This window comes from Cyprinus carpio, chromosome A18 (genome assembly GCF_018340385.1).
Source record: "Cyprinus carpio isolate SPL01 chromosome A18, ASM1834038v1, whole genome shotgun sequence".
Classification (NCBI taxonomy): domain Eukaryota; kingdom Metazoa; phylum Chordata; class Actinopteri; order Cypriniformes; family Cyprinidae; genus Cyprinus; species Cyprinus carpio.
The window spans coordinates 171,890-197,350 of NC_056589.1; the positions used below are offsets into that span (position 1 = coordinate 171,890).

Sequence of the window (25,461 nt, forward strand, 5' to 3'; positions counted from 1 at the left end):
GTTTTTCTGCTACAGGTTACACAACTCTTCGTAATTTAGTGAGGTACAGGATCTAATAACATTGTATGGTTAGAATCAGTGATAAGTTTATTTAGCTCTGTGTCCCTATAGTTTGTGTAAGCACTGCAGTTTATCTTTAGTGCATGGATAAAACTAAGTATTAGATGCTGTAGAATCGACCTTTGTTATTTGTATTTCTGATGTTCTCTGATTATTATCAGTGAAAACATTCATAAGTCAGGTGCTATTTACTGTGAGGAATATTAGAATCGTGTGGCGTCTGTTATTTGTTTCTAGCCACTGTGCTTACTAAAACCAATTGGATTGTTTTGGTTGTGTTTACTGACTTTTTCAATTTGATGGGGGCACACTCTATGGATGAGAGAAGAAGTGCCCATTGCTAGTCATTTTGGCAGTTCATGTGTATTTATGGGTTACCTCAGAGCAGTGCGTAATCAGGCAGGTATTTGCGATCTGTCTTTGGTGCTGAACACTAATTCGGCCGCGTACGATAACGCAAGCTATATAATTATCTATCAATACGCAAATCACATACAGGATGTCAGTAACAACATCCTTTGGGTACGATAATCATGTCAGTAAGATCGACTTCCATTGGCCGATATACATTAAACTCTAGCGTATGATTAAAATGCAATGAACACAATAGATCTTTTGCATATCTGAGAGTGTAACATTAAGCTTAAGTCTTTCAAATGATTAAACTGTATCCTGTTTTGGGTACATGAGCATACACTATATATATTGCAACACCTCCCCAGGACCAGTCTGCCGGGGGCTCGACTGTTTATAACAGTAAGTTTGGTGGAGGTAGGACTCATTTAGACCAATATAATAATTTGGTTTCAGCCAGGTTTCAGTCAAGCAGAGTACAACAAAACTATATCTGTGATCATTTCATTTAATAATAACTGCTTTGGTGGTGTGAGTGATCTAATGTTTATGAGCCCAAACTTTAAAAATTGTTTGTTCATTTATTTCACGTTTTTCTGGTATAATCATGATAAGATTTTTTCTAGATCCTACATTAAATGTATATTTTGACCTCACTATTCGGGGAACAGACACAGTCTTAATAGATTGGACAGCACAAGTACTTCTAACATTTAAGCGGGTTCAGAACAACAAGCCATCATAGCAGTTATTTGAGAATTGGCTTACTAGCATATGGAGCGTAGAGTCCTGGAGATGTCGTCCGACAGGAGTTCTGCTCCGACTCTGCTGGGGTGCAGGCCATCAGCGCGAAAAAGCTTAGGACGCTCCCAGAAAAGATTCCAGTTAATAACAAAGAGCAGTTTCTGTGGTCTTTACACCATGACAATATAACCATTCATTTAAAGCAAAAGGTCTACTGAACCTTTTGTTTCCTCGTCGATACTTCTTTCCACAGTGGGCAGTGTCGTCCTGACACGATGATCGTCGCCCGCGGGCGTCGTGCCTGCGAACCGTCTCGATCTGGCTCCTGAAGTCCCTCTTCAGCATCTCTGTCTGCCGCTGCGTGGTGTCGTTAACCCCGGCGTGAAGCACGACCGCTCTGGGGCTCTCGTCGGCCTTCGGATTCAGGATCCAAAGACGGTATCTGAGCAGAAACACCGAGAACACAAGCACCAGGGAAACAGTGAGTGTGCACTTTACCTTCGGCTAACGTAGCACGGACGTGTCGGACGATGGAGTCTCCGACGATCACAGACCGTAGCCCCTGATCGCATTCTGTCTCGTGGAGGGGGAGAGAAGCGGTTTCCGTGTGTGGAGATCTCGAAGACCGGACGGGGCGAGAAGTCGTCGCACGGGGCCTGGCTCGCGTCCTCCGCTGCGGATGCACCCCAGGGTCCGTGGTGTCCCGGCGCCAGAGTGTGAAGGACATCTGGGCAGATCGCGTCCTGGGTGCACCGGGCCTGTGCAGGAGAGAACAAACACGGGGTGGAGGTGGTGGGACTGTTAGTAGCGCACTGCATACTTACCCCAGACTTGTGAGCGTCAGCCCGGGAGGTTTCCAGCGCGGCTCTCCGCTCTCTCAGCTGGGCCTGCCTCTGCTCCAGGACTCGAATCTGCTTCTCCACGGCCTCCACCGTGTCATCACAAGCAATAAAAACAACACAAACAAAAGCAATTAAAACAAATTAAAGCAAAAAAAAAAATTGTAATGTGTGTGAATAGAGTACTAGCGATGCACGCGGGTTTAGCGACAACCACGCTGGTGATGCTAATGGGCTATAAGCTACTAGCGGACTCGGGAAATCAAAAAATAAAACTAGTGCTAACAAGGCGCTCTGATTGTTTTTGTTGTAGAATACGATATATAATAGGATATATTCACACGTTATAGAAACGAAAATGGTGTATAAAATAGATTTCAACAATAAAAAAAGAGATAGACAATAGAGAAATAACGTGACGGAGCTCAAACTAGAGGCATACGACAGCAACAAACAGGAAGTGACGAATATTAACTGCAGTCCTGCGTGATCTCTAATTGAAAAAGAGTAAAAATCAAGATTTTTATATATAAAAGCACCCTTAGTTGAAAACTAAATAACATTTGGCAAGCTCTTTTTGTGCATATTTGCATTTGCACAAACGTCAGATATTTCTATTTAAAATTTTTGCAGCACTGAGCAGTGTAGCCAATCACAGACACGTCTAATTGAACCAATAAATAGCAGGCTCAGTACATTTGAATTTGTAAAGGGAACACTCTTAGCCTAGAATGCATGCAATCTGAAATGCATTCAATTTTTTCTTCGTGATATTAAAAGGAACAATGTCCCCTCAAAAAGTTCAGCTATAGTTTAGTTATTCTATATAAATGCTAAAATGTATATCAGAATCCATTCATGTACACATTTAAAAAAAAAAAAAAAAAAAAAAAAAAAAAAAGCCACACACACCTTTTAGAATTAATTTGTTTATTTTGGCATTTATCTCTCTCTCACTCGCACACACACTAAATAACAAATATTTTACTTGACTCCCTTATTTTCACCGCTGGATAGAGAGGCATACACAGGAAGATCGATTCAAAGCATCTTTTTCACAAACTGAAGGAGAGCTTTGAACAGTAAGTTTTAAAACCAAAACATAACTGTAGCTCTTGAAACTGAAGTCCTTATCTTAATCCTCTTCAGGAAGATCCAGCAAGACAGCAAAGCCACAGGAGCAGCCACAGCAATCCAGCTCAGTGTGAAGAGGTATGAGCTAAGGTATACAACCTTGAGACAAATCAGTGAGGTGAGACCGACTGAGGTGAGTGAAACAGATATAGTGCTCAGGTAAGTGACTTCAGGTGTTCGTAATTAGTACTCTGGTGATTGTGAACGGGTGCAGGTGGCTGGTGTAGCTGGTGGATCTGGGACACTTATATTGGGCTGCTTATACTTTATGTCCCCACCAATGTCAAAATCAAACATACATCCTTGCTTCACATAACACACACACACACACAAATCTTATTCTTAAATATAATAATATTACTGTAGCTGTTTATTACAAGTATATTTAACAAGTCGTTTTATTATACCTACACCAGTTATACACATTTATAATTCATATTCTTATTTTTAGGTGTGTTTTTTCTCCTTTTTCTGATGGGTTCTAACAACATCAGAATTATGGAACCCAGAATAATTTGATTCTTGAATAAAAACAATGAGAGCCATGAGAGCATCCCCACTGTTGTTGGTACTGTGCTCTACCCTTTGGTTTAGCAATGTAAAGGCATGAAAATAAAGCAATGATTGATGAAACGTAAAATGTAATTTTGAAAGTACTGAGAGGAGAATTTCATGTTCCTGTTAATTAAAGAACAACTATCCAACGCTCTGCGCTTGTAGGCATATGATGGAACAAGCATCTCTTTGCCCTTACTAAGGATGGTCAGGTATTAACCTTTGGTGGCACATAGTAGGCTCAGAGATACCGCTCTATCTCCTGGATCTTGCATTCAGTCAGACTGTTGGTTTGGGGATGATAGCCTGAGGAAAGGCTGACAGACACTCCCAGTAGACTGAAGAAACCATGCCAGAACCTGGATATGAACTGTATCTATCTGAAATTATATCTTCAGGGAGACCTAAGTGTCGAAAGACATGCTGGAAGAGAGCTTTGGCTACCTCCGAAGCAGTGGTTAATCCCGCGTAAGGGGATTAATTTACAGGGTTTTTGAGAAATCTATCCACCATGACAAATATGGTAGTGAATCCGTTAGAGGGGGAAAGATCAGTGGCAAAATCGATTCCAATGTTCCGGGTGTCCCGGGTCAGCGTGGATTAGGTAAGGGAACCAGTTTTCCTGCAGGTAAACAGTGTGGTGTGGATGTGATAGCGCAGACTGAACAACCCTTGACATAGTGGGCAACATCCTGAGCCATGCTGGGCCACCAGTGTCTGTTCTGGAGGAGCGAGAGGGTTTGTTGGCTGCCTGGGTGACCTGATCCCAGAGAAGAAGTGTGAATGGAGTCCAGAAGAGTGAGATGTGAGTGGTAGGTACATACAATCTCCCTTCCGGATCTCCTGGCAGAGCGTGTTCATTGAGAGTGGCAGCACTAATTTGGTCATTCCCATCCCATGATAAAGCATCTGCTTTGAGGTTCTTATGCCCAGGACAGTACTCAGTAAATTTTTGCAGTGTTAAATCAACTCTATAAGAGTTGAATTCAACACTCGGCCTGAGTTTATTTGGTCCCACTCAGAATTGGTGATAAATTGACTCTCGTCATAGTGCTAAATTTTCAGAGTTAAATTAACTCTATTTTAACCCCCAGTAAAAAATTAACACTGCTCAACAATGAATAGTGTTATCAGAGTTTAACACTAGGGGAAATTAACTCTGTTCAGTGTTACCACTATTTAACCCTGCAGGTAAATTTACTCTGATTAGTGTTAATATTTCACCTACGTAGTGTTAAATTTACATTCATAATAGTTGAAAATTATCTAATTTTAAAACCCATTTGGTGTTTTTAAAAACAATAGAAAACAAGATCAACGATGTCACATTTAAAACATTTATTAAATATTTTTGTCAGGCTCAAGAAACATGAACCTACTAGCTAAGCAGCCTTGCTCTAACCTCAGCAATACAACAACCTTCACCTTGCTAACATCTTTTTTGTACACAGTGGTCTGAATGAAATTGTACATCTTGTGTAGAATAGTGTTATAAATGGTGCCAAAAATGGTGTGCCTTAAGTTTGTTCACCAAAAAAAATAGAATTCTTGTTAATTACTCACCCTTATGTCATTCCAAACCTATAAGACTTTTGTTCATTTTCAGAACACAAATGAAGATATTTCTAATGAAATCTGGCAGACTTTTATCCTTCCATTGACAGACTACTACAACTACAACATTCAAGGCCTAGAATGGTGTGTTAAAGACATCATAAATTACCATGTGTGACTCTGGTGATTTAGCTTCAGTTTTATTAAGCAACACCAGTGCTTTGTTTGCGCAAATAAGTAATAATAATAATTTACCACTTTAAGAAAATATAAGTCCCTGACAAGCTTACACGAGAGCACGACAACGGATGGGTGTTTTGTTGAAATGAAAACAGACGTTGTGTGAATGCATGCATAAAATTGAGGTTAAACCAGTGGAGTCGCATGGATTACTTTTATGAATGTCATTACTACCTTTCTGGGCCTTGAATGTGCTAGTTACATGGACTGTCAATGTAGGGACAGAAATCTCTCAGATGTCATTAAAATATCTAAATTGGTGTTCTAAAGATGAACGAAAATCTTACAGGTTTGGAACGAAATGAGGGTGAGTAAATGTTTTATTCACCTTCCTTGCTGGTGAAGTACTGCAAAAATATTTTTTTTTTTAAAATACAAAATAATATATCTCCTATATAAATAAATACACACACACACACAGTTATCATATATACAGTTATTTATATGAAATATTACCTATTTTTTTTTTCTTTAATATCAGCTTTCAGGATATTGACAATTTTCTTGTGTCACTGAGAAGCAATCAGACCAGCTTAATCTTTTTTTTATTTATTGTATTATTATTTTTTATATAAAAAGAATCAAAGCAAAAACATAAATATATATAATACAAAAAAAAAACAAAAACAAAAAATAAAAAAATACTTAATTTGACATATTCTTGTAAACTTGAACCTTATAAAGATCAAATTTATGTTCTAATTTTAAGTAGATTTTGGATGCATTTCAACAGTACCCCAAATGCGTAAGTAATAAAAACTTATTGTCCACCTTTAAGCTCCATCATCTAGTCTCAGTTGTTTACTGGAAAACTTTCTTCAATATTGAATGTATCCTGCGAGTCACTAGAGTCAAATAATGAAGACAGGGACTGATCTGACAGCACAGGGAAGGCTTGTTACTTAAAAAAATGTAAAAAAAAAAAAAAAACCTGTGTATTCGATATTTCCAAAGTTTAAACCAATTAAATTACAAAGTTCAAAAATGACAACTTATGTAGTAATAGTAGCACAATTATTAACATCAAATATTAAGCTTACCTTTTGGCGCAAGGCAAAACAAAATGGCGATGAGAGAACTTTTGCTCTGGTCTTCAGGGATGGTTTGAGGGGCAGAGCTTAACGGAGTAAAGTTAACAATGCAGAATTCAACTCTGATCATTTTCACCAACACTAGGGGGCATTTTTCACTATTTGTTGTTAAGTTAACTCCTTAAGAGTAAATGGAGAGTAACGCTGCTTAATTAACATCATCAAATTTACTGTGTAGGTTACGTCGAATCGGAAACAGGTTAAGAATAGGGCCCATCAGGCTTGTCAGGGATTGAGACGTTTAGCTTCATGGAGGTATTGGAGGTTCTTGTGATCAGTTATGACTTCAAAGGGGTGTTGAGATCCTTCCAACCAGTGCTGCCACATCGAGGTAGTGACATGATGAATGCGATCTTCACTTGATCATTCACAGACTGATGGGGTTGTAATTCGAAGTATAGTTAACACTGGAGTAGAAAACCACCGCAGGTGAGTGCCTCACTGGAGTAGGTCGCGGGTTTGGCCATGGGACATGCAGAGTCCGATGGTATGACGGAATGAGTCTATACCCAGATAGCAAGGTGACATTGATTCAATGTTGAAATTCCATCAGAATCATCATTTTGCTTGATGTTGAAAATTCAATGCTAAATAACACTGGATCAATGTTGATAATTCAATGCTTTTTTTAATGGTTGAAAGGACAGATATTGGGTCTGTATTTCCCCCATGGTGGAATTTAGACTGTCAATCCTTCATTCAACACTTTAATGCAAATGCAAATAAATTTGGTACATTTTTGTGAAATGCAGTGAGCACATGCTCATCAGAGGATGAATCCTGTTAATTTTATGAACTCCTCACCACTAGCACTGAAAAAATAAATAAAAAAAATAATAAAAACCTGCCTGCTGAGTGTGTGGATTAACAAAAAGAAACTGTGACCAATGAGATGAACCAGCTGGACATTATTATTATGATTAGTAATAGTGGTAGTAGTTGTAGTAGTAGTAGTAGTGCTAATAGTAGCAATGTTTTTAGTAATTAATGGTTTCATTAACTGTTTTTGGCTGGCTAGAGGAGCACATTCATCCAGAGAATGATAATGATGCTCCACTGAATGTCACAGAATCCTTATAATTCTTGTGGTCATCCAGTTATATCATTAACTTAAAATAAATATTTTTTTAATTATTATTTATAGTATTTATTATTTATATATTCATCATAATTATTATTTTTTTTTTAGTCATGTGTAATTTATGTACATTTAACAAATTACCTAAAGAATAAATGTTTAATAGCGAGAATTCAGGTTTCTTCACGTGCCTCAATCCAGTCCATTAGGTGGTAATAATGTAACTTCAAGCTGGCTGCCAACCGCCATTAAAATCAAAGTGCGCCGTAACAGATTTCAAACGTGCAACAGACAAAGGTGAGGCCTAAGGATAACGACAAAGTAGTTTTTTCAGAGTTAAGTAATAAAAGATTACTATAAAAAGTGGCATAAAATATAACGCCTAGAAATAATAATAATAATATAAAAATGTGTACTTTCTTCACAGAGAGTTCCCTTTATTTGATGACAGTTGACAGATGTTAATTATTTTCGAAGCGACGAACATAACGGATTCAGAGAAAAGAAGCACATCGATTGTATTTCATCACACCATCATTTCAATATTCATCAAAAACAAAAATATTTTTCATTACAAATCAAAAATACCAGCCATCATCCATGCTCATGAACACGCACCGCACAGACCAACGGCCAAGGTAAGGACTTTCCTTAAATATATGAAATTTCGGTTTGTTTTTCCACCAAACCCAAACAGATATGATCGTGAGAGTGTAATGTTTGTATTTGAACACTGCGTGTGACAGCATGAGCATGCTGATCACGATTATGACTTTTTTTCCTGAAAAAAAAAAAAGGTTAATATGTACAATTATTTGTGTTCTTACTTTGAGTTTGATAATAAAGGAAAACCTAACATTTATTAAATAATTTCCAATTAAACAATTTTAAAAAATAACTTTTTTTTAACTTAAAACTTTTGTCGTCACACCTTAAGTCAGTAACTTGCTTCACAAAACTAATTACAACCAATGTTTTGTTGACCAGTGGCTATGTTTTTTCACCCTTCATTTTTGCCTTTTCGTATGCCCATCCAGAGGGATATTTCCCAGGTTTGCTTGCATAAGGTAAGAATGAATTAATGTAAATTAATACCTGAGACAGGTGTTGCATACTCTTCATTTTTACTTTGTTTTTTAAATCTAGGTCAGAGGATGGTAGGTGGTTTTCACTTTCAAGACATTGTTTATTGTAAAATGACTGTAATACTGTCTGAACACAGTGTCCAAAGTGAAAGAACTCTGGAGGTCTGGGGTTTCATGAGACAGCAGCTACCAATCTCTCCTCATTACCTTTCACTCCCTCTAAAGGATTTGACAGAGTTGGAAGAACCAAAGCGGATTCTTCAAAGTGAAGATGCCAGATGTGTGATGGTAATTTAAATTTTAAGAGATATTTATTTTTATTTTAATTGTTTGTTTTTTTATTTAATTTGAGGAAAAAAAGTGTTTTATTCAACACACATCTTACATGTGAATGTGGTTTTTAATGTTTTCTAGCAGGAAAACTGCATTTCCATTTATTTGTAACCTATCCATGTGTTGTGCAAATATGTCCCTGACACTCTTTTAGGTCTGCCGTTTTGTTATTGTGGGAGGAGCAACAGTTGAGGCATGTAGGATGCTGGTCTATAGTCTAACCAATGAGCCGGCCTCTCAGATGAACTGGGCAGTAGGAGACTGGAGGATTAGCCTGAACAAAAAAAAAAAAAAACTCCATTTAGAGGCACCAGGTGTGCATGTTTGGTAAGTCAGAGTCTATAAAAAGTCTTAGGTATCTTAAATGGAATGATATAAGTCTTAATTATATTTTCAAGAGGTCTTAACTTTGGGGATGGAAAAAATAAAATGCAAAATGGCTTAATATGATAATTTAGGGGATTGTTCACCCCTAAAATTAAAATGGTCATTTACTCACCTGCATTTTGTTCCAAATCTGTATGAGTTTCTTACTTCTGTTCACAAAAGAAGATATGTTAAAGAACATTAGTAACCCAGCAGTAACTTCCATAGCAGGGGAAAAAAAAATACTATGGAAATCAATGCTACTCTCAGCTGTTTGGTTACCAACATTCTTTAACATATCTTCTTTTGTGTTCAACAGAAGAAAGAAACTCGTACAGATTTGGAACATTTGTATATTGAGTACAGTAGGTAGACCAACCAAAATGAGTAATACCGCCACGCGTACCGCCGCCACAGGGCCCGCGGCGTTAACTGCAAGTCAGTCGCGGTGTTAAATTCATTCGCGAAAACTACCGCCAGGTTGCGCAAAGGGACGGATTGCGAACTGAATGTAATTGTAAAATGAGATAAGAGGAAGTAAAACAACAATAACATTATGATATAACATTGTAACATCTTTAAAAAAACATTAAAAAATGTACAGTGAGTTAATTTCAAAATGTAGGATAGACTTAGGCTACAGTCTACTCATCAAAAATTAAAAGAAAGATCTTTACACGAAGGATATATGCATGCTATTGTTATTAAACAGTCATTAAATATAAGGCCTTTATATATCGGATAAAAAAGCTAAATGTTTTCATTTCGGTTCATTCTTGGTTTAAAAAAAATCCTTCAGGTTCCATTTGCAGATCGAAATGAGAACGGTCCACCATTTAGCAATAATTATTATTAATTCTGTTATTATTCTTGATTTTTCAAACTGCTAAACACTTTGCATTTTTGAATTATGCCTTTACTGTGTGACCAAAAATTGAGTATTTTCTGTTTCAGCTGTTTGATCGCGCTGGTGCCTCACGCACATTCATTGGAAACAGTAGCCGTTCACCGTGCCATTCGGCGCGAGCAGCGGTCAACTTTGGCATATTTTTGCTAATTATGATTATTTTATTTTTTTTCATTGATACTGAAACATGCGTGAACTACAAAGCCTATTTTACCTAATAAATAATAGTTAAGCTTGAAATAGGCAACATCACGAATATGGAAACGTTGGGATTTCTCCCGAATGGGAGCCCAACCTTACCTTATGATACGCTTTAAATTATTATTCATTTATTTTTTTGTTTGTTTATAGCTAAGCCTATATTATTATATACTGCAATTTTATTTATCCATTAGAATTATATATTTTTAATTCTTGTTCTGTTCTGATAAATTTGTTAAATTTAAAGGATTTGTTGTAAAGTGAAAGGAACTAAAAATATCCTGTTGGCACATTATAACATTATTAGGCCAGCCGTTATTATTTCTGAATGTAATATAATGCAACTTATAAATTACTTATATTTTTTTTTTTCCTCTCACAAACTTAATTTATTTTTTTAGCCTGTTTAAAAAAAAATAAACAAATAAATAAATAAAACATGCAGCAAACGAAAAATAGGCGATTAATCGGTTAAATTTTTTTTACTGTGGGTTAACAGTAATTATAATAATTATATACTTAGGAACAGAGTCTGGGCCTAATCAAGGCTATCCAGGTTTTTTTTTTTTTTTTCATTGCATCTGAAAATGACTTTGTGCAGCACATTCACTTCGCATGCTCAACCTGCCTCGCGCGTTGCTCAGCTGTGGACGATTTCAAAATGTTTGATACAAAGGTTGATGTCCCATTTTATACAGGAATTGTTCATAAAAAAAAAAATCGAATTATATTGATAGTCTAAATTGAAACTGTTAACAATATAATTAGAACTATTTAACATGCACTGTGACATTTTAGCCCTTTTTAACTTATAAACTCCTTTGAGATTTTAAAGTCAGTTTAATAGTAATTGAAGTTCAAGTTTAAAAAAAAAAAAAAGGATTAATATGCAAAATGTCAATATTCTCATATATTAGGCCTATATTTTACTTTATATTTTAAAATTCCTTTAATAAAACAACATGCATTTTTGTTATTCGTTACCTGTACTTTATTTTGACAGACAACTTCTTGGGAAAATATATTTGTCTGTACACTGATTAAGAAAATTTTTGCGTGTTTTATAAAATTATTTCTTTATTTTTAGTAAAACGTGAGGCACTGTAAATTTCGTTTCCCATTATTTAGGCCTAATTAAAACAAGAAACGAATAAATTAAACCTGCACTATTTAGCTAAATCATTGAAAGTCTAAAGAATGGACGGATTAATAAAACGTCCTCATGTTTAAACTCAAGTTCTCTCATTATAATCAACAAAATACAGACGATGTAAATAAGAGCTTCATTAATTGACAACTTCAGTGATTTTAAAGGGAGCCTTCTTTACTTGCGTTCATATAATTTAAGTAAAAAAATAAAATTTGCCAGCCGCATTTAAATGCAGGTGTGTAAAATGTGTCTGCGTGCAAGATTTGCGCGGGCTCGAGTGATGCTGAGTGCACGCGCGCAGCATTTATTCTTATTTGTTTTATCTTCATAACAAATCTTGTTTTGGTTTTATTGGATAATTGCATGTAAAAAAATAATTTACGTTGTAATGCATATGCAAAGTGTGAATTATTAATCATATTCAAGTGTTTGTGCGAAAATTATTAATGCGCATGCAGGACAGGGAGGCGCCCTCTAGATCACTTGAATTTTTTCCTGATAATGAAAAACTTAAAATGGTGGTGTCTCACATACATGAGAAATATATCTAACAGAAAGCTTGAAAAGGTCTTTTAAACGAATCAATTCAGAACGAAAGCATTATGTAATCTGTGAAGGTTGTATTTCTCTTTAAAGGCGCGTCCATGTGGAGAGAGTCAGCACTGTGAATTTCATCTTGCAGCCGACAAAAAAACATATTTGTTTATTAATAAATATTAAATTAAAATGTCTCCTTTTTTACAATTATTGGGCTACTTCTGCCTGTGCTTTGTGGCAAACTTAAATGCATGTGCTTGAGCGCAGAATATATTAAGGTTCATTATGGATTATAGATGTAAATTTAATATAAACTTGCGATCAGTTGAATAAAGACAAATGAACGGCTAGTAACTAGAAAAATCTTACGTGGGGGGCAGATTCTATTAAAACACCCTCTATAGACATCTCTGTTAAAGCTTTTTTAAAGCATTTTATACGCGTTTGCATAAATTCTTCTTTCAGAACGGTCTGTAATGGAGAGATGCTTTAACACGGTTTTTTTCCTCTGAAACACAAAAACGAAAATTTAAATAAAATTGATATTTTATGTTTTGAGAATGGCCAACCCTTCTCTGCAGATATTGTGCTTCTGGTTTGTGCATTGTAAATAGGCTACAAAAAAAATACTAAATAAATAATAATAATAATAATAATAATGTCTCCAAAAACTCCAAAAATGTTTTTGTCATGTCTGTACGCATGTATTCCCAAATCTAAAAAAGCCTATAAAACATCATAGACGGATCATATTGATGTCTGGACTCTGTTTGAGATTTAGAAAAACATAAAGAGATGGTTCAATATATTGGTTATGAAAAGGCTACATTCTGTGAGAATTTTATATTTCATAGTCTAAAAAATATGTTTAGACGAAACAAAATAAAATTAACGCAACAGTTTGCGAATTGTTTATTTATTTATTATTATTATTTTTATTTTATATTTATTTGAGTTAAGGCAAACTACCTCTGAAAATAAGTTATAATAACCAATAAACTCACATATTGTGCGTATACAGTAGTGAACATTTGAAGTGGATCAAAAACCTTTCTTCAAAGTTGCCCTAAAACCAAAATGAGAGGCAATCGTCCTATCTAAACCTGTTCTGCAAGTTGATACCCCTCATAAGACACTGTGCATATGAAAGACCAAGAGATTCACACCTTTATCTCGACCCCACAAGCTATACAGAACTACCCCAACCCCCTCCAGCTGAACTGAATTCGGTCTGTTTTTTTGGCCGTAAGGAATCGGGTGTGTTGTCATGTTACTGGGTTGAAACATGCCTGCACTCACAGCAGCACTTCTCTTTGTATTCATTATTTTCCCGCCAGCCCATATTATTATTATCACTAGACCAAAATAATAACAAATTATCAATTGATAATTAATCATTAATTTTACGAAAATCATTGTTATTTGTGAACGTAGCGTTTGCGGAAGGCTTTAAGACCAAGCGGAGTCCTCCCGTCAGCTGCTCCTGCTTCACAGCGTGCGGGACTCGCGCTAACTGCACCCAGCTTCAAAGTCCACAAGTTTTGATTTAACTAAATCAATTTGAGCGAATACAACTTACTGATCATGAGCCCAACATTTAGCAAGACAGAAAAAACATTCAGTCTACCTGAAGGAAGATGTATTTCATTGTAAGTTAATGCTGTTAAATAAAGAGTTAAATAGAGAGAGAGAGAGAGAGAGGAGATAAAAAAAACCGTGTTGGCTATTCCTAAACTTGGAGCTCATTATATTGAAGTACAAATCCAAACACCAGAAGCAACCTATACTCTCTCAGTGTTCTTTCATTGAAAACTATGTTTTTTTTGTTGTTTAGTCACAGGCTATATGGTTGAAATAATATTTTAGTTCAAAACTTTAAGTGCCATTGTTTAAAAAAATGCTTTATTGGCTAACGTTTCATAGACCTTCAGTTTGTTTATGCTTTAATATCCCATACCATTTGTAATTTCACAGTATTTTCAACCTCCTAAATCACTAACCTTTAAAGTCACAATTCTATAATGGTCAAATTTACTCAGGCCGATGGCACTTTTAATGACATTATTTTATTATTTTATTTATTTATTTTTTTATTTAATAATTGTAGCCTACATAAATAGGTGTGAAGCAAAAACAAAATATGAATAATATTTGGATCGTCCCCTTATTTTTTCCCTTATTTTCTTAAAGAATAAACACTTATTTCTACAAAGAATAAACATGATAACATATTATTCATTTATAGAAATAATTTAAGCAATTAAAACCTGAAATAACATATTATCAATTCATAGAAATAATTTAAGCAATTAAAACCTTTTTTTTTTTTTTACTTGAACTTCAATACTATTAAACTGACTTTAAAACACACTCAAGGAGTTTATAAGGTTAAAAAGGGTAAAATGTCACAGTGCATGTTAAATAGTTCTAATTATATTGTTAACAAGTTCATTTAGGCTAACATCTATAAATTCGATTTTTTTTTTTTAAATGAACAATTCCTGTATAAAATGGGACAACCTTTATATCAAACAGAGCGTGCGAAGAAACGCTGAGCAACGCGCGAGGCAGGTTGAGCGTGCGAAGTGAATGTGCTGCACAAAGTCATTTTCAGATGCAATGATGAAAAAAAAAAAACCATGGATAGCCTAGATTAGGCCCCAGACTCTGTTCCTAAAGTATATATAATTATAATTACTGTTAACCCACAGTAACAAATTTTAATGTATAAAATGCTTGCTTAAAAGCTTTAACAGAGATGTCTAAAGGGTATTTAATAGGTCTGCACCCCACGTAAGATTTTTCTAGTTAATAGCCGTTCATTTGTCATTCAACTAATTGCAGGTATATTAATTACATTTACATCTATAATCCATAATGAACCATAATATATTCTGCGCTCAAGCACATGCATTAAGTTTGCCACAAAGCACAGGCAGAAGTAGCCCAATAATTGTAAAAAAGGAGACATTTTAATTTAACTAATTTATTAATAAACACAATTTTTTTGTCAGCTGCAAGATGAAATTCACAGTGCTGACTTTATCCACATGGACGCGCCTTTAAAGAGAAATGCAACCTTCACAGATACATAATGCTTTCGTTCTGAATTGATTCGTTTAAAAGACATTTCAAGCTTTCTGTAGATATATTTCTCATGTATGTTAGACTCAACAATTTTAAGTTAATTCATTATCAGGAAAAAATTCAAAGTGATCTAGAGGGACGCCTCCCCCTCCCTGTCCTGCATGCGCATTAATAATTTTCGCACAAACACTTGAATATGAATAATAATTACACATTTTGCATATGCATTACAACGTAAAGAGTTTTTTACATGGCAATTATCCAAATATAAAACCAAACAAGATTTGTAATGAAGATAAAACAAATAAGAATACTATGCTGCGCGCGCTCTGCACTCAGCATCACTCGAGCCGCGCAAATCTTGGCACGCAGACAAATTTACACACCTGCATTTAAATGCTGCTGCAACTTTATTTTTTTACTTAAATTATATGAACGCAAGTAAAGAAGGCTCCCTTTAAAATCACTGAAGTTGTCGATTAATGAAGCTCTTTTTTACATCGTGTGTATTTTGTTGATTATAATAAGAGAACTTGAGTTTAAAAATGAGAACGTTTTATTAATCCGTCCATTCTTTAGACTTTCAATGATTTAGCTAAATCATGCAGGTTTAATTTATTCGTTTTCATATTTTAATTAGGCCTAAATAATGGGAACGAAATTATACAGTGCCTCACGTTTTACTAAAATAAAGAAAATAATTTATAAAACACGCAACCAATTTTCTTAATCAGTGTACAGACAAATATATTTTTCCCAAAGAAGTTGTTCTGTCAAAATAAAGTACAGGTAACGAATAACAAAAATGCATGTTTGTTTATTAAAGGAATTTTAAAATATAAATTAAAACATAGGACTAATATATGAGAAGATTGACATTTTTTGCATATTACTCCATGTAGCCCTAGCTCACTAAAATAGGCTACCACTTTTAATGCTACGATGCAAAGTAAACCACAATTTTCTTTTGAATAATATAACACATAATTCATATTATATAAATAATACTGCACACCTATTAAATGTGTCAAATCTAAAATATGGTGTAATACTGTGTAGCTTAGAGAAAATATAAGCACAGGCTCAGGCACAGGCTTGACATTTTATCCTGCTTGAATTCGTTCTAAGAAACACACATAACTTCAAAAGTACTAAACTTTCAGCTGTGAATATTAAATATTTTAACTACAGTGTTTCTTTCATTTTCCCCGACTGCAGCCGTCAAATGTAACACATCAGTGAGGCAAAGCTGACGGCTATTTGCGAAAATGTGTTTTGATGCGCTTGTTTGATAACGTAATTAAAGCGCCACTCAGCGGTCAAAAGCTGCAAATGCACTTTGCAGACGCGGCGGCGGGTACGAGCGGCGGTAGAAGCAACGTTTTGGATGGCCACCTACTGTATATACTTTATATCATTATACAGTAGTTTGATATTACAAGCACATCTGAAAAATAGAGGACACAGAGTGAGCTCTGTGTGGAAAGTGCATAATCCAATTTGTCCCAAACATGAAACATGCTTTATATTAAGTTGTTTCAAATAATACGTAAAGTATTGTGTTGTATTGAAAAATACAGACTGTAAAATGCACTGCTGTGTTCCCAAATGCATTGTAAACTACAGCATGTCACAAATTCATCCTCTGTGGCTCCCTCTGATCACCACCAGAGGGAACCATCACTACTAGTCCTAGTCAGCCTTTCGGACTTTATTTCCCATAATGTTCTTTATAAAGCTGCAGTGTTCTATTCATTTCACCACCGAGGTATGTGCTCAAGCATTGTGTTCTGCCTCAAACCAGTAACAACTTACCCGACTTGTCTCTCTAACAGAGGAGATGGTAAAGACTTTTGCAAGCCCTTTGTTTGCAAAGCACCGGAGCTCAAGCTCCTGTCTTCGAATCCACAGCCGCAAGCATCCGTATGCAACTAGCCTCTAAACCCGCCCAAGCCCTCGTATTGGCGTTCCCAAGATAAGTTTGACGGCTCTCCCTCTAAAGGTAAGGGATTTCTGCTTCAATAGTTTTCCTGTGTGGGGGTTTCACCAACAACACCTGCTGTACTCCCCAAGATGATAGCCGCATCCAACGTGTTGTCTGTTCGCTGCTCACTGTAAGTGTGTGTGGTGTGGGCTACACACGGTGGTAGAATGAAGACTCTGACTGTCTTCCCTTCCGCTCTGTCTGCACTTCATCCAGTGGTGTAAGGAGGGTTTTTCAAAACATACCCGGCTGAATTGAAAGGCGGCAGGCTGAGCATCTGTTCTCCTCTACACCAAGGAAGGAGATCGGCATCAGATTGCGCTCTCTCATTCCTGCGCTCTCCATCTCTGAACAGACAGGGGCTGGCACGGATGATAAACATCAAACTATAATAATAACAATAATAATGAATTTTATCTTTTAAGCACTTTACATTTTAAAAAATCATCAAAGTGCTACAGTAAAGGCATAACTAAAACAAGGCAATTTAAAACTAAACATTAAGGTAATTAAGAAGTTTTTGTTAACATTAAAGGTTTAAAAGAAATTTAAACATTAAATTACTTTAAAAAGGTTATGTTTTAAGACCCCTTTTCAAAATATCAGTCCTTTGTGGGGGAGTCCAGCATCTGTGTGCGGCAAAAGAAAGCTCTGTCACCACTGGTGCGAGTCTTATGTCCTTGGGGGAGGAGCCGATAATGTTTTATGGAGCCAAAGTGAATGTGCTGGGGATCTGGGTTGTTAATTAGTTCTTGAAGGTAACTGGGGGCATTTCCATGGATACAGTGATGCGTGAGGAGAGAAACTTTGTACTCAATCCGGGCTGGAATAGCGAAACCAATGGGGGGACTTGAAGGATTGGTGTGATGGTGTTTCATATTTGCGAACTGTGCATGTCCTGGATACGAGCTGCAGACTTCTGAATGTTCTGCAAGTTTCTGAATGCTCTTGGCAGGGAATCCCGATCAGCAAGAGCATCACAATAGTCCGATCTTGAGGAGACAAAGGCAGACAAGTTTCGACTCAGCATCACGTAAAGTTAATAGTGGTATGGAGTCTGGCAAATGTTTCTGAGGTGATGAAATGAGATGTCTGCAAATCTTGCTTAAATGTGAATACTCAAGAGGTTAAAATGACCGGATCAAGCCTGAGCTCCGCACCTCAAGATTTGTAACTGAAAATTATGATGAGTGGAATGACCTGTCCAGTAAAAGTAATGCAGGTTATGGTAGATGTTCTGATCTGATGTGGTAGAAACGCCCAATAAGGGATTGTGCCTCTGTTTTCTCGAACTGTTCAGAACTTGCTGGAAAAACTTATCGTTTCATCTATGTGCCTTATTTCCCTGTAGACAGGCATTGATTATGGATAAAGTTGAGGGTGACGAGTGATTAATTCCATTGTTATCATAATACAGTTGTCGTGGCATCAGACATAACAGTGAAAGTGAAATTACCTAGGACTACGGATGACTGTTCCAAGAGGCAGCATAGTAGTGAGTAAGTAATAAGGGTCCGAGAATTTAACCCTGTGGACCCCCCAGCATACCACGAACATCGTACCGGACCCTGAATTTCCCCATGGCGACAAATTCAAACCTGTCTGTGAGATGTATGACTCAAACCAGCAGCAGAGAGCATATATAATTAAGTCCAATGGAGATGATGTAGCTGCTGTGATAAGAGGGAGAAATGTATGATCAAGTGGATTCAAAGGAAATCCAGGAGGCTTGAAAGAGTGAGGGTGAGGCCAGCGTCCAGCTGTCATACAGCGATCATTTGTGACTCAATCACTAAGCGGTTTTCCTGTGCTATGGGTGGAGTGGAATCACAGACGGAACTGTGCCATAGATATATGATTGTATTTTGACGGTGGTCCCTGACGGTAACTATCAACGACGTATTGCCTAGAACCGTTGAAAGAAATGCCAGGTTGTATATGGGGCCTCATTAAGTAGCATGAGGATTTAGGATCAGGTGGGTTTCGTGAGGAGAAGGTTTTGATTATAGCAGGTTTAAGATCAGCGTGGGACATACCAACTAGAGGGATTGCTTTATAATCATGATTATAAGTGGACTAATAGCAGGAATGTTGTTGCTATTACCATTGCATGATAGGGAGGGGTTAATGGCACAACTGGAGGATCCTCACTTCCTCTCATGATATCAATTCCACCTCTAGATTGGGTAACTCACTGGAAAGCTTCGCATCTCTCTGCCTATGTATTTCGGCAAACTGAGCTACATTGCAAGTTTTAGAAACAGATTATTGGAAGTGAACAAGCAAGAGATTGAATGATTTATAGGGCTATTTTTTTGGTCCTAAAAAAGCTACAGAGATGCATTACAATCTTCTACTCTAATAAGATTCCCTGTGAGTGAAAGGGACAGATTTGCTGGCCTTTGAGAAGTATGATTACTACCTGTGGAGCACACATGTTATTGGCATTTGCACATGACGATTTTGAATGATCCGTGAATAATGCTGACAACCGTAAACGCAGCAGCTGTTGCTAGACTTTGAGTAAGATTTTTGGTGATCCCATAAGTCCAAACTTGTGATCCCGGTGAGGATCGCAGATGCTTTGTACGTGCCGTCTCCGTGGCACGCCAGGCTGCCTGTCATTTTTCTGCAGACAAGACAGTCACTTGTGACCCTAGACAGGGAGGGGGGGCGAGCCTGCAGAACGAACTTGTTCTCACTTAATAAATGGGGGGTAGCATAATGGATCCAAGATGTTGCTCGAAAGTGTCCTTGTAAAATCCCCATCGGATTCAGTGAACTGATTGATATAATTTGCAAATTGTATGTATCTTTGAAGGCTCTAAAGTCATGGTTTTCTGTGTGTATAATATTTTTTTAGGTTTCTAAACGCCATTACACACTTTGGTTTGGTAGAAGGAAACACGAAAAAGGCAGCTCCACGGGAATAACTTTATGGTCAGACTACCCACAGATCATACGCAGTCTTTGGAACTTAGAGCAGGCAGTATTCCATTAATCAACCAAGTTCAGAGAGTTGGTTTCCCTTAATATGCTGTATGGAGACTACGACATGTTTTCTGAGTCAGTTTAGAAGCATTCCAGTAGCTGCAGAAATATCTGAGGAAAAGTGACAAGTGATAGGTTGTTTGACGGATGTATATTAATTAGTTAGTATAGGGATGAAATGACACTAGCCATCTTGAGAATTTTGCCCGGGAATACCGTTAGGTACAGGATACATAGTACTCGCTGGAACAAACCCTACCCTATGTGGATTTCCTCATCTCAGGACATGACTGCTACTCAATCCTCTCCTCTCTCAGGTTCAAAAATCCGCTGGCCTATACGGCCTTGGATGTATTTCTTTCATGCAACCTGGCAACAGAATAAGAAATAACTACTAATGCATGAGGCCCAAGAGTTACAACCTCTTTGATTTTTTACTTTCCGTTTAAAGGTTATACCATGCCGTAACTGATCTATAGGTTTCTCTGGCGATCCTTATGGTCTAGTTACTGGTTTCTAGAAGACATATTTTGATGGTGGTTTTAGCCACAGAACTATAATTCGATAACAAATACGATTAAACATGAAACCAATACATAAATTAGTTTTAATTAAATCAAACCTATCTACTACTTCAATGGCTTTATCTTTGCAGTTAGTTTGCATTGCCCAAAGAGAATGCATAAGTCATTTTATTGACATGTCCAAGAATAACCGTACTTACGACTGCTCCTTGGAGACTCCACTGTCATTTTGTGAAATAAAACAGCTCAGTTATTTCTGGTTTTATGTACGAGTTCCAATGATGGCCGTAAATACATCTAGTTGACTTAAATGCCTATTAAATGAGAGAATCTATGGATAATTTCAAAAGAAATATTCTGAATGATATTCTTATAGCTTGTGACACTTTCCAAAGAGTCTCCAGTATTACTAGCCTCCCTAGAGGACGATATTGCCGTTGTTTTATGACTGAGTTTGAAATTCAAACCTTTAATAAATTCATTCAAAAATGCATCCAGTTTTTTCTCAGCTTCAAAAGTTTTGTCTTACGTACTTGGCTCAAAGAACATTTACATGTAGGTTTTACTCTCATTTGTAATTCAGTATACAATGCTATTGTAATTAACAATTATATCTATTATGAATTAATTGCATGCAGTTTTCTTTCTCAAATTCAAAGGGTGTGTCTTGTTACTGGTTCCTAGTAAAACATTTTGATGTTGGTCTTAGCCACAGAACTATAATAGAACACATAGGGCCTATGTTTACGATCTAAACGCAAAGTGTAAGCGCGCAATGTTGGCAGGTGCACTCAGAGCGTGTCCAATCCACTTTGCTATTTTAACGATGGAAAAACGGTTGGCGTGCCCGGGCGCATGGGCTCAAACGGATTGTCCGTCTATTCTCTTAATGAGTAATGGGTGTTTTTTGGGCGTAACGTGCAATAAACCAATCAGAGTCTCATCGCCATTCCCTTTAAGAGCCAATTGCGCTCGTGCCATGATGGATTTGCTATTTACACACGGTGGCATTTTGCAAGCGCAAAGACAGAACACTGTCCTCAGAGATGAAACGGAGCTGCTCGTGGATGCAACAAATCGATAGCCTAATTCTGATACATGCCGATGACCTATCCCCTTATGACATGTAGGCATTTTTATATTAATTAGCCTACAAAAGATTCTTATGTGCATTGCAAATCCTTTAATTTTTAATAATTGGCATGTTTGTGTGCTGCTGTGCGCCCTGTGTTAATAAGCAGCGTGTACGCGCGCTGTGGACCCGCCTATACTAACACGGTCTTTAAATAACAAAGAAAAAATATTGCGCCAGACTTTAGACCAGGTTTGAGTTGGTCTAAGCGGCACAGTCTATTTTCAGCTCCTTAAAATAGCAATGCGCCAGCAATGCGCCTGAACACACCCTTTTTTTAGACCAGCACGAGCCATGGGCGCAAATGCATTTGGCTAATTAAATGCCGTGGCGCTTGACGGGAAAATGCGAACGGCACCGGACTGAAACTAGCAAACACACTGGCACTGCGCCTTGCGTCGCATTGCGCCGGGTGTATGATAGGGCCCCATACTATTTTAAACACACAACATCTAACACTATCACTATCTTTTAAAGGGTTTAGTCTCACAGCCAAAAATGAAAATTATGTCATTAATGACTCATATACCTCATGGTCGTTCCACAACCCGTAAGCCCTCCGTTCATCTTCAGAACACAGTTTAAGATATTTTTGATTTAGTCCGAGAGCTTTCTGACCCTTCCATATGAAAATGTATGTATGGTATACTGTCCACGTCCAGAAAGGTAATAAAAAACATCATCAAAGTAGTCCATGCTGACATCAGAGGGTCCGTTAGAATTTATTGAAGCATCGAAAATACATTTTTGCTCCAAAAGTAACAAAAAAAATACGACTTTATTACGCATTTTCTTCTCCTCCGGGTCTGTTGTGAGCACGTTCACAAACATTTGCAGTGACGCCGCTGACGTACGACGCTGCTGACGTGTTTCTCAATCTGTTATTGTCTTGAGAACCAAAAGAGAACCAGAGAACACGTCAGCAGCGTCGTACGTCACAGTCAAAGCAGGTTGTGTTCACAACAGACCCCGAAGAGAAGTCAGTAAATTCTAAAAGTCGTAATTTTTGTTATTTTTGGAGCAAAATGTATTTTCGATGCTTCAGTAAATTCTAACGGACCCTCTGATGTCACATGGACTTTTACTTGATGATGTTTTGTTATTACCTTTCTGGACATGGACAGCATACTGTACTACATTTTCAATGGAGGATCGACAGAAAAGCTCCTCAGACTAAATATAAAATATCTTAAACTGTGTTCCGAAGATGAACGGAGGAGTCTTACGGGTTTGGAATGACATGAGGGTGAGTCATTAATGACATAATTTTCATTTTTGGCTGAACTAAGCCTTTAATACTGATGACATTAATGTGTTATGTACCACATAAACCATAAATAAAGGGCAATATAAAATGCCAAATTTATTCATATAACTTCACTGAGGGGGCCGCCCAAGTGACTGCTTTGCTTAGGGCCCCAAAAACCTCTAAACACTCCCCTGACTGGACGAATACTGAGGGACTCAACTATGACACAAAGATTGAAGCATTTCACTCATGCTGCAGAAGAAAACACAATGAAAGTTATGATGCATGAAAAATTTTTGAATTTAAAGATTCAGATCAGGTAAACTGATATCTAATATTTTCTTCTGGAAAAAAAGTCACACGCATTCAGAGAAGAAATTAACACCAAAACCATGCTTTTGTTAATGAAATCAGTGTTAAAACATTAGGCAGTTAGCCTACTGTACAACAATATTACAACACAGAACAGTTACATAAACAGTGAGTACACTGCAAACAAAAAAGGGCAAATTACATACGTTTCTATGTGCATACGTTTCAAAGCAAAAAAGACTATTTTATATTTCAGAATGACATTTGTAATACCATCTTATGCTGAGGTGTTATGTCCTCATCTGTCCATCAGTCTGATGTTTGCTATGTAATGAATATAAAGGTAAAAACTTTGTAAGCAGTGGAAAATATTTGACGACTATAAAACAAAAGAACTCATTTTTAGGATATTTGTGTTGTAAGACATGTTAATGGGAGAGTACATATATAACAGCAAGTGACTTTTAGGGTATTTGAAGGGATAGCAATATTGCGGCACAGTGGCTTTGCTTTTATTGACATCATGAGCAATCCAGTTCTCTATATTCTGAATCTGAGAAGTTGTTACTGTCCATATATAAAGGCTGCACATTCTCAGAAAAGAAGGTACAAAAGCTGTCATTAGGGGTGGATACCTTCTCAAAAGGCCACACCTTTGTACCTAAAGATTTACATTATTGGTACTTAAAGGTACAAATTAGTACCTAAAGTGTACATATTTAGTACCTAAAATGTACAAAATGAACCACCCCTTAGTGACAGCTTTTGTACCTTTTTTTTTCTTTTTTTTTTCAAATATTTGTTTATTCAAATATTCAGGGAGTCTTGAAAATTAACAAAAACATTGATCATCAGTAAGTTTGATTCTATTCCACTCCTACAAACTCTAAGAAGTAGAGGTACAAAATGCTCTCACTTAGGTTCTAATATATACACAAATACTAATCTGTACCCTCTGATGGTACCAAATCATAGACACAAAATAGGTACAAAAAAAAGTTGGGGGTACATAGGCAGCTTTTGAAAAGGTACCCTTGCGTCCCACGACGACAGCTTTGTACCTTTAATTTCTGAGAGTGTAAAACTTGACCTGACTCCTGCCCTGCCCTAAGCCCTGCCCTGCCCCTATGGAAGTCATTGGTTACACTCTCAATCATTCATACATATTAAATAAGTCCATAAAACGTGCATACAGTATCAGGTAATTTGCAGTTGGCAGTCGCCAGTGGAGCTCAATCTCCGGGATGCTTCGCTTTATTTGGCACTCTCCTGCTTTTCCCATAAATCAAAGGCAGTAAACACTCTTTTGTCAAAAAATGGGAGAACCTAAGCATGCACTGCTTTCCAAGGATGGAGACATAACTATTTGGAGGACTTTTTTCAATCCAGCAGTATAGAAAGTATTACCTTCATTTGAGTTTTTATACAAAAACCTCAGCTTCTATCATGCTCCAGGTTTGTTACATTGATAACTTTTTTAGAAACCATTATATCAGATAAAGTATTTCAATATCAACATATTTTTTAATGAAAATATATTGCATAATATAAAATCATATATTGCTGACTATATAACCTCAAACACCCATGACATCTCTGAATATTAATTGCAGGTGTGAATCTGAGAGATTTACGGATGGCTCAAAATCATATATTTGCCATTGAGGAGGATTAACAGAAGTGAACAGTTACTTCCAAATGTTTCTATTGGTTTACAAAATCTATGATAGGCTGTGGGTTCAAGAATGTCCCTCTCTATGAAGTGCAACTATGGCACTGATGAATGGACAAGGATCTGAGTTGCAGCGGGGGGGGAACACATGCAATAGACAGTCGCCTCATACATGCTATCATAGGAGAAACAGAGTCTTCAGCTACAGTGATTCTTGTCCAAGAACTACAGGACCTTTTACCGATTCCAGTGGTAATGAGTCAAACATACTCATGCATGTGC

The 25,461-nt window shown here is 36.8% G+C and overlaps 1 pseudogene; it reads left to right on the plus strand.

The window, feature by feature from the left end:
• The window catches only part of LOC122148503, a 65,210-nt pseudogene that overhangs the window by 10,419 nt on the left and 29,330 nt on the right, over window positions 1–25,461 (plus strand).